The following is a 12,673-nucleotide window of genomic DNA, read 5'->3' as shown; positions in this document are numbered from 1 at the left end:
ATCCTACATGCTGTGCAGCCTGGCCAAAAAATTTAAAAAAAGTCTATTAATGATAATACTCTTGATTTTCTTAAAAACGTTTATTTCATGTGAGGTAAGACCAGAAATATGAGGAAAGAGAGAGAAAGCAAGAAGTTGAATTTTAGCATGGGTAGAGAGAGTAAAATATAATATAGCCTGGCCTCCTCATTGTTTTTTCTTTTCCATTATGGTTTATTAGAGGATATTGAATATAATTCCCTGTACTATACAGTAAGACCTTGTTGTTTATCCATCCCATATATAATAGTTTGCATCTGCTAACCCCAAACTCCCAGTCCCTTCTTCCCCCACTCCTCCTCCGCCTTGGCAACCACAAGTCTGTTCTCTATGTCTGTGAGTCTGTTTCTGTTTCGTAGATAAGTTCATTTGTGTCATATTTTAGATTCCACATATAAGTAATATCATATGGTATTTGTCTTTCTCTTTCTGACTGACTTCACTTAGTATGATAATCTCTAGGTCCATCCGTGTTGCTGCAAATGGCATTATTTCATTCTTTTTAATGTCTGAGTAGTATTCCATTGTATATATACCAGATCTTCTTTTCTTTTTAATTAAAAAAAAATTTATATTTATTTATTTATTTATTTCTGGCCGTGTTGGGTCTTCGTTGCTGCAAGTGGGCTTTTCTCAGTTGCGGTGAGCGGGGGCGACTCTTCGTTGTGGTGTGCGGGCTTCTCATTGTGGTGGCTTCTCCTGTTGCGGAGCACAAGATCTAGGCTTGCGGGCTTCAGTAGTTGGCATGTGGGCTCAGTAGTTGTGGCTCGTGGGCTCTAGAGCGCAGGCTCAGTAGTTGTGGCAGACAGGCTTTGTTGCTTCACGGCACGTGGGATCTTCCCAGACCAGGGATCTGAAACCGTTTCTCCTGCATTGGCAGGTAGATTCTTAACCACTGTGCCTCCAGGGAAGTTCTTTTTAAATTTTTACTGGAGTATAGTTGATTTACAATGTTTTGTTAGTTTTAGGTGTACAGCAAATTGATTCAGTTATACATATACATATATCCACTCTTTTTTAGATTCTTTTCCCATATAGGTCATTACAGACTATTGAGTAGAGTTCCCTGTGCCATACAGTAAGTCCTTATTAGTTATCTATTTTATATATAGCAGTGTGTATATGTCAATCCCAATCTCCCAATTTATCCCTCCCCTCCCTTTCCACCCTGGGAACCATGAGTTTGTTTTCTACATCTGTGACTCTATTTCTGTTTTGTGAATAAGTTCATTTGTACCATTTAACAAAATTTACTTATTTTTATTTATTTATTTTTGGCTGCATTGGGTCTTCGTTGCTGTGTGCAGGCTTTCTCTAGTTGCAGTGAGCAGGGGCTACTCTTTGTTGCAGTATGTGGGCTTCTCATTGCGGTGGCTTCTCTTGTTAAGGAGCATGGGCTCTAGGTGTATGGGCTTCAGTAGTTGTGGCATGTGGGCTCTAGAGCGCAGGCTCAGTAGTTGTGGCACCTGGGCTTAGTTGCTCCATGGCATGTGGTATCTTCCCAGACCAGGGCTCAAACCCATGTCCCCTGCATTGGCAGGCGGATTCTTAACCACTGTTCTACCAGGAAAGTCCCTGTACCCTTTTTTTAGATTTCACGTGTAAGCGATATCATATGATATTTGTCTTTCTCTGTCTGACTTACTTCACACATCTCTAGGTCTATCCATGTTACTACAAATGGCATTATTTTGTTCTTTTTTATGGCTGAGTAATATTCCATTGTATATATGTACCACATCTTCTTTATCCATTCCTCTGTTGATGGACATTTAGGTTACTTCCATATTCTGACCCTTGTAAATAGTGCTGCAATGTATTTTGGGGTGCGTGTATGTTTTTGAAGTATGGTTTTCTCCGGATATATGCCCAGGAGTGGGATTGCTGGATCATATGGTAGCTCTATTTTTAGTTTTTTTTAAGGAACCTCCATACTGTTTTCCATAGTGGCTGCACCAATTTACATTCCCACCAACAGTGTAGGAGGGTTCCCTTTTCTCCACACCCTCTCCAGCATCTGTTATTTGTAGACTTTTTTTTTTTTTTTTTTTTTTGCGGTACGCGGGCCTCTCACTGCTGCGGCCTCTCCCGTTGCGGAGGACAGGCTCCGGACGCACAGGCTCAGCGGCCATGGCTCACGGGCCCAGCCGCTCTGCGGTATGTGGGATCCTCCCGGACCGGGGCACGAACCCACGTCCCCTGCATCGGCAGGCGGACTCTCAACCACTGCGCCACCAGGGAAGCCCCCTGTAGACTTTTTAATGATGGCCATTCTGACCAGAATGAGGTGATACCTCATTGTAGTTTTGATTTGCATTTCTCTAATAATTAGTGATGATGAGCATCTTTTCATGTGCCTATTGCTGGCCTCCTCATTTTACTGAGAAGGAAACTGAGATTAGAGAGAATAAGAATAACATCACATAGCTTGTTAGTGGCAAAGCGAGATTGGAAGCTTCATCTCTGGTTTTTCAGTCTTAAGCTCTCTAGACTAATCATGGTCCCTCCCTTCCACTAAGTTATGACCCTACCCAAAGCCCAGCTAAGGTTTTCACCATCCTGGCTTTTATTGACCTCATCTGATATTAGTAATGCTGTTATTTCACATTATCTGAACAATTACTACACCATGTTTTCTTTACGTAAATTTTGTTTTCTCTGATGTATACCCAGTGTTGTGGGGTATTTTTTAAAAGCTTTTATTGTGTTTATCTTCGATGTTTAATTAGAATTTTGCTTCTGTATCCTGTGAATCAAATTTGCCTCCCCATCTTGACTGACTAGTTTTGATCTAATAGGTTTTTCTAGAAAAATGACTCTTTCACTAGTATTTAGGGGAGGAAAATGTGGTATAACATTAAAAAAAATAAGCCTCCTTGGCTTCCCAAATTTCATCCAAAATGTAATCATCTCCATGTGTGTTTCTTCTCTCACTTTTATAATCAGATGTGGAAAATATTTAACATCCCATTGAGTCCTCCAGTTTCAATCAGTACACATGATAAATTGCATGGGGGTGTTTAATTTGCCTTGCAATGGAAACCTTTATCTTTGCCCTGTGGCCTGACTGTAGTTTAATAAAAGAAAGGCCCTTTGGATAGGTCTTGTGCAATGTGGGGTCCCAACCAGGTCTATGAATAATTTATTAGGCATGGATCTTGTTTCTGTTTATGAAATACTATTCTGGAGACCGTTAGGGCTAGACCTGTGCAGTAGTCACAAAGTTCTTCTTGAGTTCCAGCTAGAAATATGCAGAAAATTATTGTTGCTGTAACTCCTCAAGCATATGGCTAGGTTCAGGGCAATCTGTTAACTTCTTGTGTTGTGTCCAAAAGTTTCCAGTTATCAACAAAAGATGGCATACCAGCCCGATTACTCCTGATGTATTCCAGTCAAGGATTCCAAGTAACCATAGTTGTGTGGGCGTATGTGGTCTGAAATAACAGGAATCAGTGAAAATTTCAAGTGTAAATACACAACGGAGATCATTTACATATCACAACCAGATGAACGTATCCCACTGAGCTGAGTGTGCTTTCCACAGGAAGCAGGAATTTTTGGGCCACCTCCCAACCCCTGATTCTCAGCGGTTGTAAACTATTTGAGATACATTTTGTTTCGAGTTTTGCAACAGACTTCTCTAACAGCTTATTTGCTTCATGTGTCAACAAACTTGAAAAACTAGCCTCTTACATAAGATAATGAGAAATGTGAAAAGCTATTGTTAGTGACCTGGTTCCCCCCAAAACTTGGTCAAAGATATTACAGACTGTGACATGGAAGTGGGCTTATCTTGATGGGTCTCAGTATGTCCCTTCAGTTCCTAGGTAACTCTTATGCTCATTGGAATGAATTGGCTTGGGATCCTTTTCAAGGATGTTTATATTTAGTGACTCCATGAGCCAAAAAATAACAGAGTAAGAGAGGGAAAAGTGGACTTTGCATCATTCCAGGAAAATAGTTGCTGCCTGCGTTGGAGGCAAGTTATCCCCCGGGATGAGGCCACAGGGAGATCCCGGAGAGCAAAGTCCTGACCGCCCAGGTCCTGTGACCACACTCAACACTTTCTTCATCTGCTCAGATATTAGCAGAAACTACCAAGCCTGTCTGTGAAAGTGGCAAAAGTTCAAGCTTGATCTTCCCAAAATGCAGCTCAGATGAAGTCGCTGAATTTTTACCGGTTCTCCATCATTTATAAAATTAAGTGCAAACTCCTCAGCATGGCTCTCAATACCCTCCCCAAATAATTATCCAATCTTATCTTCCATTAATCACACAGATTCTGAGAAAGCTAGATTACTGGCTAGTCCATGAAACAGCCCCTATCTTTTCTATTTTGTTGTCTTTGTTCATGCCGTATGACAAACACTATTGATATCGGTACAGTTATTAACTCTAGTATTAACTCTAGTATTTGTTGAGTACTGACTGTGTACCAGGCACCATGTGATGACTGTCCATGCATTGTCTTATTTAATTCTCATAACAGTCTGGACACAGACTTACTAATTAATTGCTTAAGATCACAGAACCTGCAAGTGGCAGAGTAAGGATTTTGATCCTCTCATGTCATATGTCTGACATGAGAGCCCTCATTATACTGCATCTGGACTTCCATAAAAAATCTTATCTCTGAGAGAGATCATTTTCTCTACCTTTTTTTTTATAATATGTAATTTTATTTGTTAATTGTCCTTTTGAATGCATTTTTGAGGTGGCCGAAATGTAAAGGAAAAAGTAAATCAGCAGAAAAGACAAGAAAAGGTTAATCCAAAGCATCAGTGCTATCATTTCAAAGCATCAGTGCTATCATTTAGCTGAATGGCTATACAGTGAAGTACTTTCATAATATATTTTTTAAAAATTTTATTAGAGTATAGTTGATTTACAATGTTGTGTTAGTTTCAGGTGTACAGCAAAGTGAATCAGTTATACATTCTCTACCAGTTTTAAAACTAATCACCTAGCAATCGTTCTGACCTCTTCCCTAACTACATCATGACTCTGTATTTTCTACATCCCATGCAACACCATGGCCTTGCTCAGAGTAGGTCTTCATTTGTTCTAGGCAACTCTGATTATCTGGAGATCAGCACAGGATCCTGAAAAGGAAAGCATACTAGATCAAAAGGAGGATTTGGTGAGGTTGATCTCTGTCATCCCAGCCTCTCTCTTTTCTTTCTGAGAGAAGGTCCCGTTCTCCAGTGCACCTTTCTAAACTTTGTGTTTAGAGACGTAACACTGGAAACTTGAAATTGGCCAAGTGGGAGTATTTACACTATGGAAATCAGCTGACACTACAAATTAGGACCCCTGCCCCCCACCAAGGAGCTGGCTTGCCAGTATGCTAGGGTCTGCCCAAAGATGTGAGGGACACGTGATTCCAGTTGCCTCTAGCCTTTTCCCTGCTCCCTTTGACCCTCTCAACTTTTGGACCCACAGAACTTTGTTAAGTGCCTTCTCTAAGCAGATACTCTGCCAGGTGATATGAAGAATACTATGATGACTGCCATCTAATTCCTCACGAGGAAAGTAACAGGTACCTGAATAACATGAATAATTGCTAACTGATAACCTTATTTGTTTTTTTCTCTTGATTTGTTTTAAAATTAAAAGTATACATATTTACATATATGAAAGTATAGAAAAAATGTAAGTGCCATGAGGATAGGAACTTTACTTTTCACTACTTCTGCCCAAATGCTAGAACAGGGTGAGGCATGTGCTAGGTGTTAAACAGTGAATGAATTTCATTACAGATTAAAAAACTGAAAAGAATATACTAAAACACTAACAATGCTTATCTATGAATAGTGGGATCATGGGTCATTTAAATTTCCTTCCTCTTCCTCCTCTTCTTCTTCCTCCTCCTCTTCTTCTCCTTCTTTTTCTTCCTCTTCCCTCTCCTCCTCCCTCCTCCTCCTCCTCCTCCTCCTCCTCCTCCTCCCCTCCCCCTCCCCTCCCCTCCCCTCCCCCTCCCCTCCCCTCCCCTCCCCCTCCCTCCCCTCCCCTCCCCTCCCCCTCCCCCTCCCTCCCCTCCCCTCCCCCTCCCCCTCCCTCCCCTCCCCTCCCCTCCCCCTCCCTCCCCTCCCCTCCCCTCCCCTCCCCTCCCCTCCCCTCCCCCTCCCCTCCCCCTCCCCCTCCTCCCCCCTCCCCCTCCCCTCCTCCTCCTTCTTCTTCCTCTTCCTCTCCTTCTTCTTTCTTTTTCCTTCTTCTTCTTCCTCTTCCTCCTCCTCTTCCCCTTCCCCTCCCCTTTCCCTTCACCTCCTTTTCTTCTCCTTCTTCTCGCCTTATCTGTATTTTGCAAAATTTTAATAATGTGCTTGTATTATGTTGGAAGACAAATAAAAGAAAAAACAACTGGAATTATGCAATGTAGCAAACATTAAGAGGCAGAAGGCACAGAAACATAAGACTTATTGAAGTCTAGTTTCAGGAGAGTCTTGTGGGAAGGCTTCTTGAAGGAAAAGAGGCTTGAGGTGCATTTAAAATCTCTTTCCCTTATAGTCATTTTAATCTAGCTATCACAGGGGAAGAACCAGGTAAAATAGTTTACACTAAGGGCTGAGTGACTGGCAGCTGATGACACCATCCCTCCCAGGAATTGAAAATCCAAACAGGGGGACTGTGCAGTAAAATCTTCTAGAGCTTTACCATTTTTTTTCATTTGCTTCTTTATCAATTACGGAGAAATGTACATTAATATCTCTTACTATGGTAGCAGATTTGTCAGTCTCTCCTTCAAATAAAGTGCTTCATTCTGTGTAATTTTTTCAGATCTATTTTCCAGGTCACTAGTTTTCCTTTCATCTGTGTCTAAACCAATATTTAAACCTTCCGTTGAGGTTCAAATTTTAACTATTAATTTTTAATCTTTAGACATTTAAAAATTTGGTCTTTTTCCACTTTGTCTCATCAATTTTGATACTTTAAATACTTTTGTACAGTTCTTTAAACTTAGTTTGTATTTGGTATCTGGTAATTCCAGCATCTGCTGTCTGTTTAAAGCTGACCCTACAGTTTAGTTATTTCATGATGATGATGATGACTTGTTTCCAAATACGCTCAGCAACTTTTAAAATTGTGTACCAGTTCCTCTGGCATCCTTAAGGCCTGTCTTTAAGCGTGTTCTTCAAGAGAGGATTGGTTTTTGCTTCTGTCAGGTGTTTTATGATGCTATCAACCTGAAGCTGCTTAGATGGTATGAGTTTTAGCTCCAAACCTGCATGAGGGTGGGCTCATGGTGAGTTAGGAATTATCAGGGGAGATTTTTTTCTTTTGTTCTGCTTCATCTAGAGCTAAGGCTGAAATAGCCTTAGCTCTATAGTGTTCCCACTACCCATCCTCTTATGAATTATTTTTCCTGTTTATCCACTGACCTCATTATCTTTTAGGGGCTCCTGAATTTATATGGTGGTCTATAATACAACCTCTTACATTGCAGTGGTCTCAGGATTTGTCTTTTGCCACTTGAGCTTAGGCCATTAAACCCAAACTGTCCTCTACTAGAGACTTGTAAAATGACCCTCAGTGAAAGGTGGTTCCAGTGCTTACTTTCTTCTTTGGACTTGTACTTTCTTGTTATTTCTTCCTCTTTCTCACCAGTTCAGCTATGTATTTAAAAATAAGAATTTTATATTTTAGAAAAAGTTTTCAGGTGCTCTGTACTTGGGGATCCTGTCTGGAATCCAGATTGCCTTAGGGCCAAAAATAGATTTCCTGTGTCCAGGCAACAACTTGCCATCCCAGTTAAGAGGAAACACTGCCCTTATTACCTTTCCCCTCCTCCACAAATTTTATTCATCCTCATCCTCTCCTCATTATCTTATCTATCCCAACTAATAAATAATAAGAGCTCCATTTATCTGAACGCTTGCTATGTGCCAGTCACTGCTGTAAGTTCCTTACAAGCTTTATTTCATTTAGAATTTAGAGTAGTCCTGTGATGTAGGTAAAGTTTCAATCTTTATCTTGTGGAAGAGGAGCCTGAGGTTCAGAAAAGTTAAGCTGTGTGCCCACAGACGTCTGTGTGCTTGTCCACCAAACTGTACTGTTTGTCATGACTGATAGGCAAACTGATGTGACATTCTCAATCAATGTCTTGAACTCAAATATGTTTAGGAAATGCAGTTAGTTAAAATTAAAGGGCCTTCTTTGCAGAGGAATCTCCGAGCCTTCAGTACGTTAAATGAGCGCAGTGAGTCGTTAAGGGAGTAATGTGGGTAGCTCTCCCCAGACCCCTCTGAGCGCAGAACTCTTTTCCAGGGGAACATCTGCAGCAGGTGTCACAGAACACATTTTGGGAAATCTGGGTCTAAAATAATGAAATTTATCCCTCTCCTTCTGTACATTTAAGCATCAAAAATTTTGGAAACTTCAGAGAAAGATGAAAAAGTCTTTATAGTGACGATGATGATCCTCACGTACACCAAATGGAGGTACCTAGCTTGATCGTTCTTCTAATCAAGTAAAGACAAATCAAATCAGATTTGTCTTCAAGTGACTTTTCCAGTATTCAAAACTAGCCTCACATGACTTATCACCAAGGGCATTCAAAGGACTATGTCACAATATATACACTACCAAATGTAAAGTAGATAGCTAGTGGGAAGCAGCCGCATAGCACAGGGAGATCAGCTCGGTGCTTTGCGATGACCTAGAGGGGTGGGATAGGGAGGGTGGGACGGAGGCTCAAGAAGGGGGGATATGGGGACATATGTATGCATATGGCTGATTCACTTTGTTGTACAACAGAAGCTAACACAGTATTGTGAAGCAATTAGACTCCAATAAAGATCTATTAAAAAAAAAGACTATGTCACAGTCTACAGGGACTTAGTTATCAATGGGGATATGCCAACTCCCTACTATATGGACAGCGTTGTTGGCACAGGTGTGAGCGTCAGAGAGATATTAAAGGGGCAGCCCTCACTGGGAGTTGTATGTTCAGCGATACTAAAAGCCCAGCAGTCTCACCAAAGGAATACACAAAAGTGTTAACAGTGATTATGATTGTTATTTTTCTTTAAATGTATCTGTATTTTTAAGTGGCTACAATATTGTTATTTTTATAATAAGAAAAGTACTTTTTAATTGAGATGTAATTGACATATAACATTATGTTAGTTTCAGCTGTACAACATAATGATTTAAGAAAAGTATTTTTTAAAAAGGAATCTTGTAAACACTTAAAAGGGCAAATGCATTTTAAAAATTTCAGAATCTGAAACTCAGAGAGGAAAGTGACTTTTCCCAAGTCATGCAGTCTGTCAGAGGTCAAATTGGAATTCTTAACTCCCTGGTCAGGACACTCCTCAGGATACTCTAAATGACCCCATAGTCACCCAGGGTGAGGCAGTGCCGGGACTGCCCCTCCTCAGGAAAGGAGTCCCCCAGAGAAGAAAAACATGTATCTTCTGGGTGGATGGGTTCCCTCCCTCCCTCCCTCTCTGGGCAAACAGGAAGCATACTGCCAATTCCACGGATTCTCTTGTCCATGCTTCAGGGTTGCGACCATTTTTCTCGCCAGAGGGGTGTCATGAAAGGAAGGAGAAGGGTTTGCATTAGGAGTGTGGGAGAATTCGTCTCTCTCTCCAGGACGCCATCCTATAATTCGCGGAGCTGCTGTTTTTTTTCCCAGGCTGTTTATTCCTGTTGAGCACCCCCGGAAGACGTGGAGAAAGAATGTTACTTGGCTTCCCCTCTAGGGAGGAGTGGCTGGAGCCACCTAATGTGAAAGTTTGGGGAATCTTTGGTTGCTGAGGTTGAGAGATTGGGAGGTCTGTGGTGATTCTGGAACTCATTTTACAAAATAGACAATGAAGTAATTGATTGATTCACTGTTTTCCATTAAGACTGCATTTTTGTGGTTTTTCCTGTGGAAATAAGAGCTCAGAGGGATGATGGTATAACATTGGAGAAAGGATGTTGGAACCTCACACACCTGTATTTGCCTTCCCGTACAACTTGAGCAGTGGAAGTTGGAAAGTGGGTGATGAAATGAGGACTGAGAGCATAGATCCTCTCACAGTGGCATAGAACTGGAAGGAGTACCCAGAAAGCCTTGGTGCCAGTCTCCTCAGTTTTCACATGGGGAACTAAATTTTACAGAAGAGGCAATGGTAGATATTTAAGCATCCATTGAATATCTAGTATGTACTAGAGACTGAGCTAACATTGAAGGAAGATCAAAAACCAATATAGATGAGTCCCTGCCCTCTGCAATCTAGAGACCCAGGAGGCGAAATGACAAAACAAACCCCAAACCAGAATCCAGATCTTTTAGGTCCCAATTGGTGATCTTTCTTACATTTTCCATCTATTATAATTTAGGCACCTAAGTCTTCAATATGATTTTGGGCAACTCACTAAACATACGCAGGCTTCAGTTTTGCTAACATACGAAAAGAAACTTACACATTTATTCGTTCATTATTAATTTATCAAATATTTACCGAGAACCATCTATATCCTAGGTGTATAGAACTCAGAATAGGATCTTTCTTTCTTAACTTTTAATTTTATATTGGTGATTAACAATGTTGTGTTAGTTTCAGGTGTACAGCAAAGTGGTTCAGTTATACATATACATGTATCTAGAATAGGATCTTTTTTAAAAAAATATTTATTTATTTATTTATTTGGCTGCGCCAGGTCTTTAGTTGAGGCATGCAGGATCTTTGTTGCCACGTGTGGGATCTTTTAGTTGCGGCACGCGGGATCTTTGGTTGGGGTATGTGGAATCTAGTTCCCTGACCAGAGATTGAACCCAGGCCCACTGCATTGGGAGCGCAGAGCCTTAACCGCCAGACCACCAGGGAAGCCCCTAGAATGGGATCTTTTTGCTGAGAGTTAATTTCCATCTGTCAGTGAGCAATTCTTTCCAAACAGTAACCAATAGGTAGCTGGAAATTCCAGAGTTGGCTTTATTTTCTTTTTGCCTTTCGAAGTTGTCTTACTCCTCCAAGTATCTGAATCCCAACTTGGATATCTTACTCCCTCTCTCTCTCTCCCTCCCTCCATTCTTTTCTCTCTTCTTTGTTTCTATCCATCCATCTTCCTTCTACCTGATGTGTAAAACAATACCAGTAAATTGATTTACAATAAAATTTCAAGGTCATAAAGCTGAACACTTGCACTGGCACAGTTTGCTGCTGCTCCACATTGTGACTTTTATTTATTATTCCTAAATGAGAACTTCTCTTAAATCTCAAGATTTTATTTAACATAGGGAATGTCAATACTGGATTATATCCACCACCCTATCAGGAAAACATGTTGCTGGCATTAATCCCAAAGAGGGCAAGGTTGAGGGAGAGAAAAAGGAAAAATGCAAAATGACATGACTGATTCTTGACAAGTCCAGATAAAAAGGAAGAAAAAAGCACTGGTCATTATCAGAGCAAATAGTGTTATCTCCCAAAGTACATAAGAATTTCCAATATTAACCAACCTGTACCCTTCAAAAGACATTTTCTCATAGCTGAAGAATCCCATTCATGTTGGCAGCGGATTAATAAAGGCAGGAATGTGTTTCCTTGGACCTCATTAAAATGGAGAATGTGTAGAAATAAGTGGTGCTCATCTGTTTGTTTTTTCAGTTCCCTTGCATGTACGTTTTTGTTTCAACTTTCAGGAGATTATTGGATAGTAGCTACCTGAAATTAGTAAGTTTATGGGCATAGTTCTAAACACTGCATAGTAGCCCTTTCAGGGTCTTATTTCAATAAGTAAACAAGGTGAATCTGCATACTTTTTTTTTTTTTTATTTTGCGGTACGCGGGCCTCTCACTGTTGTGGCCTCTCCCGTTGCGGAGCACAGGCTCCGGACGCGCAGGCTCAGCGGCCATGGCTCACAGGCCCAGCTGCTCAGCGGCATGTGGGATCTTCCCGGACCGGGGCACGAACCCGTGTCCCCTGCATCGGCAGGCGGACTCTCAACCACTGCGCCACTGCATACTTTTTTTTGAAGATCATTGTTACATCAGCATAAAGACTGACCATCTCACTGAAGCATTCCTCCTGTTAAGCTGGTAGCTCTCCCAGGCACTCTGTGTCCATTCACTGCTCATGATGTGTGTGTGTGTGTGTGTGTGTGTGTGTGTGTTTCAGAAGGCCCTGGGAGACCTCAGCAAGTACAGGTGATGGATCTGTGGTCTAATTGGTAAAAAAGATGAGTCCTAACTGGAGAAGCACAATCTGCACCTCTCTTTTGGTAGGATCTTGATGCTGCCAGGACTTGGCTTTTCGCAGGCTGGGAGCACTTTCCTGGAGACCAGTTATGTGCCATTTCAGGCATTTTCCTATGGGTGGGGAAAAAATGGCAATGTTTTTAGTTTTAGTCTATCCAGAACAAGAGGATCACAGCCAAACAGTAGGCTGGGAAGAAAACTGTTCTCCAGAAAATCCCACTTGATACTCCATTTCACTGTTTTGTTTTGTTTTGACCTCGTGTCTGTACTTCTGTTTCTTCTATTGGGCTGGCCAAAACGTTTGTTTGGGTTTTTCCGTAAGGTCTCACCAAAAAAATTACAGAAAACCTGAACGAACTTTTTGGCCAACCCAATACAATACTGTGCTGCCCATTGCAAATATAAGTGTTTTGCAGAGTGCCGCAGATAAGTGCTTTATATTT

This window comes from Leucopleurus acutus (genome assembly GCF_964270905.1).
Source record: "Leucopleurus acutus genome assembly, chromosome: 14".
Classification (NCBI taxonomy): Eukaryota; Metazoa; Chordata; class Mammalia; order Artiodactyla; family Delphinidae; genus Leucopleurus; species Leucopleurus acutus.
This window is presented reverse-complemented; position numbering follows the sequence as displayed.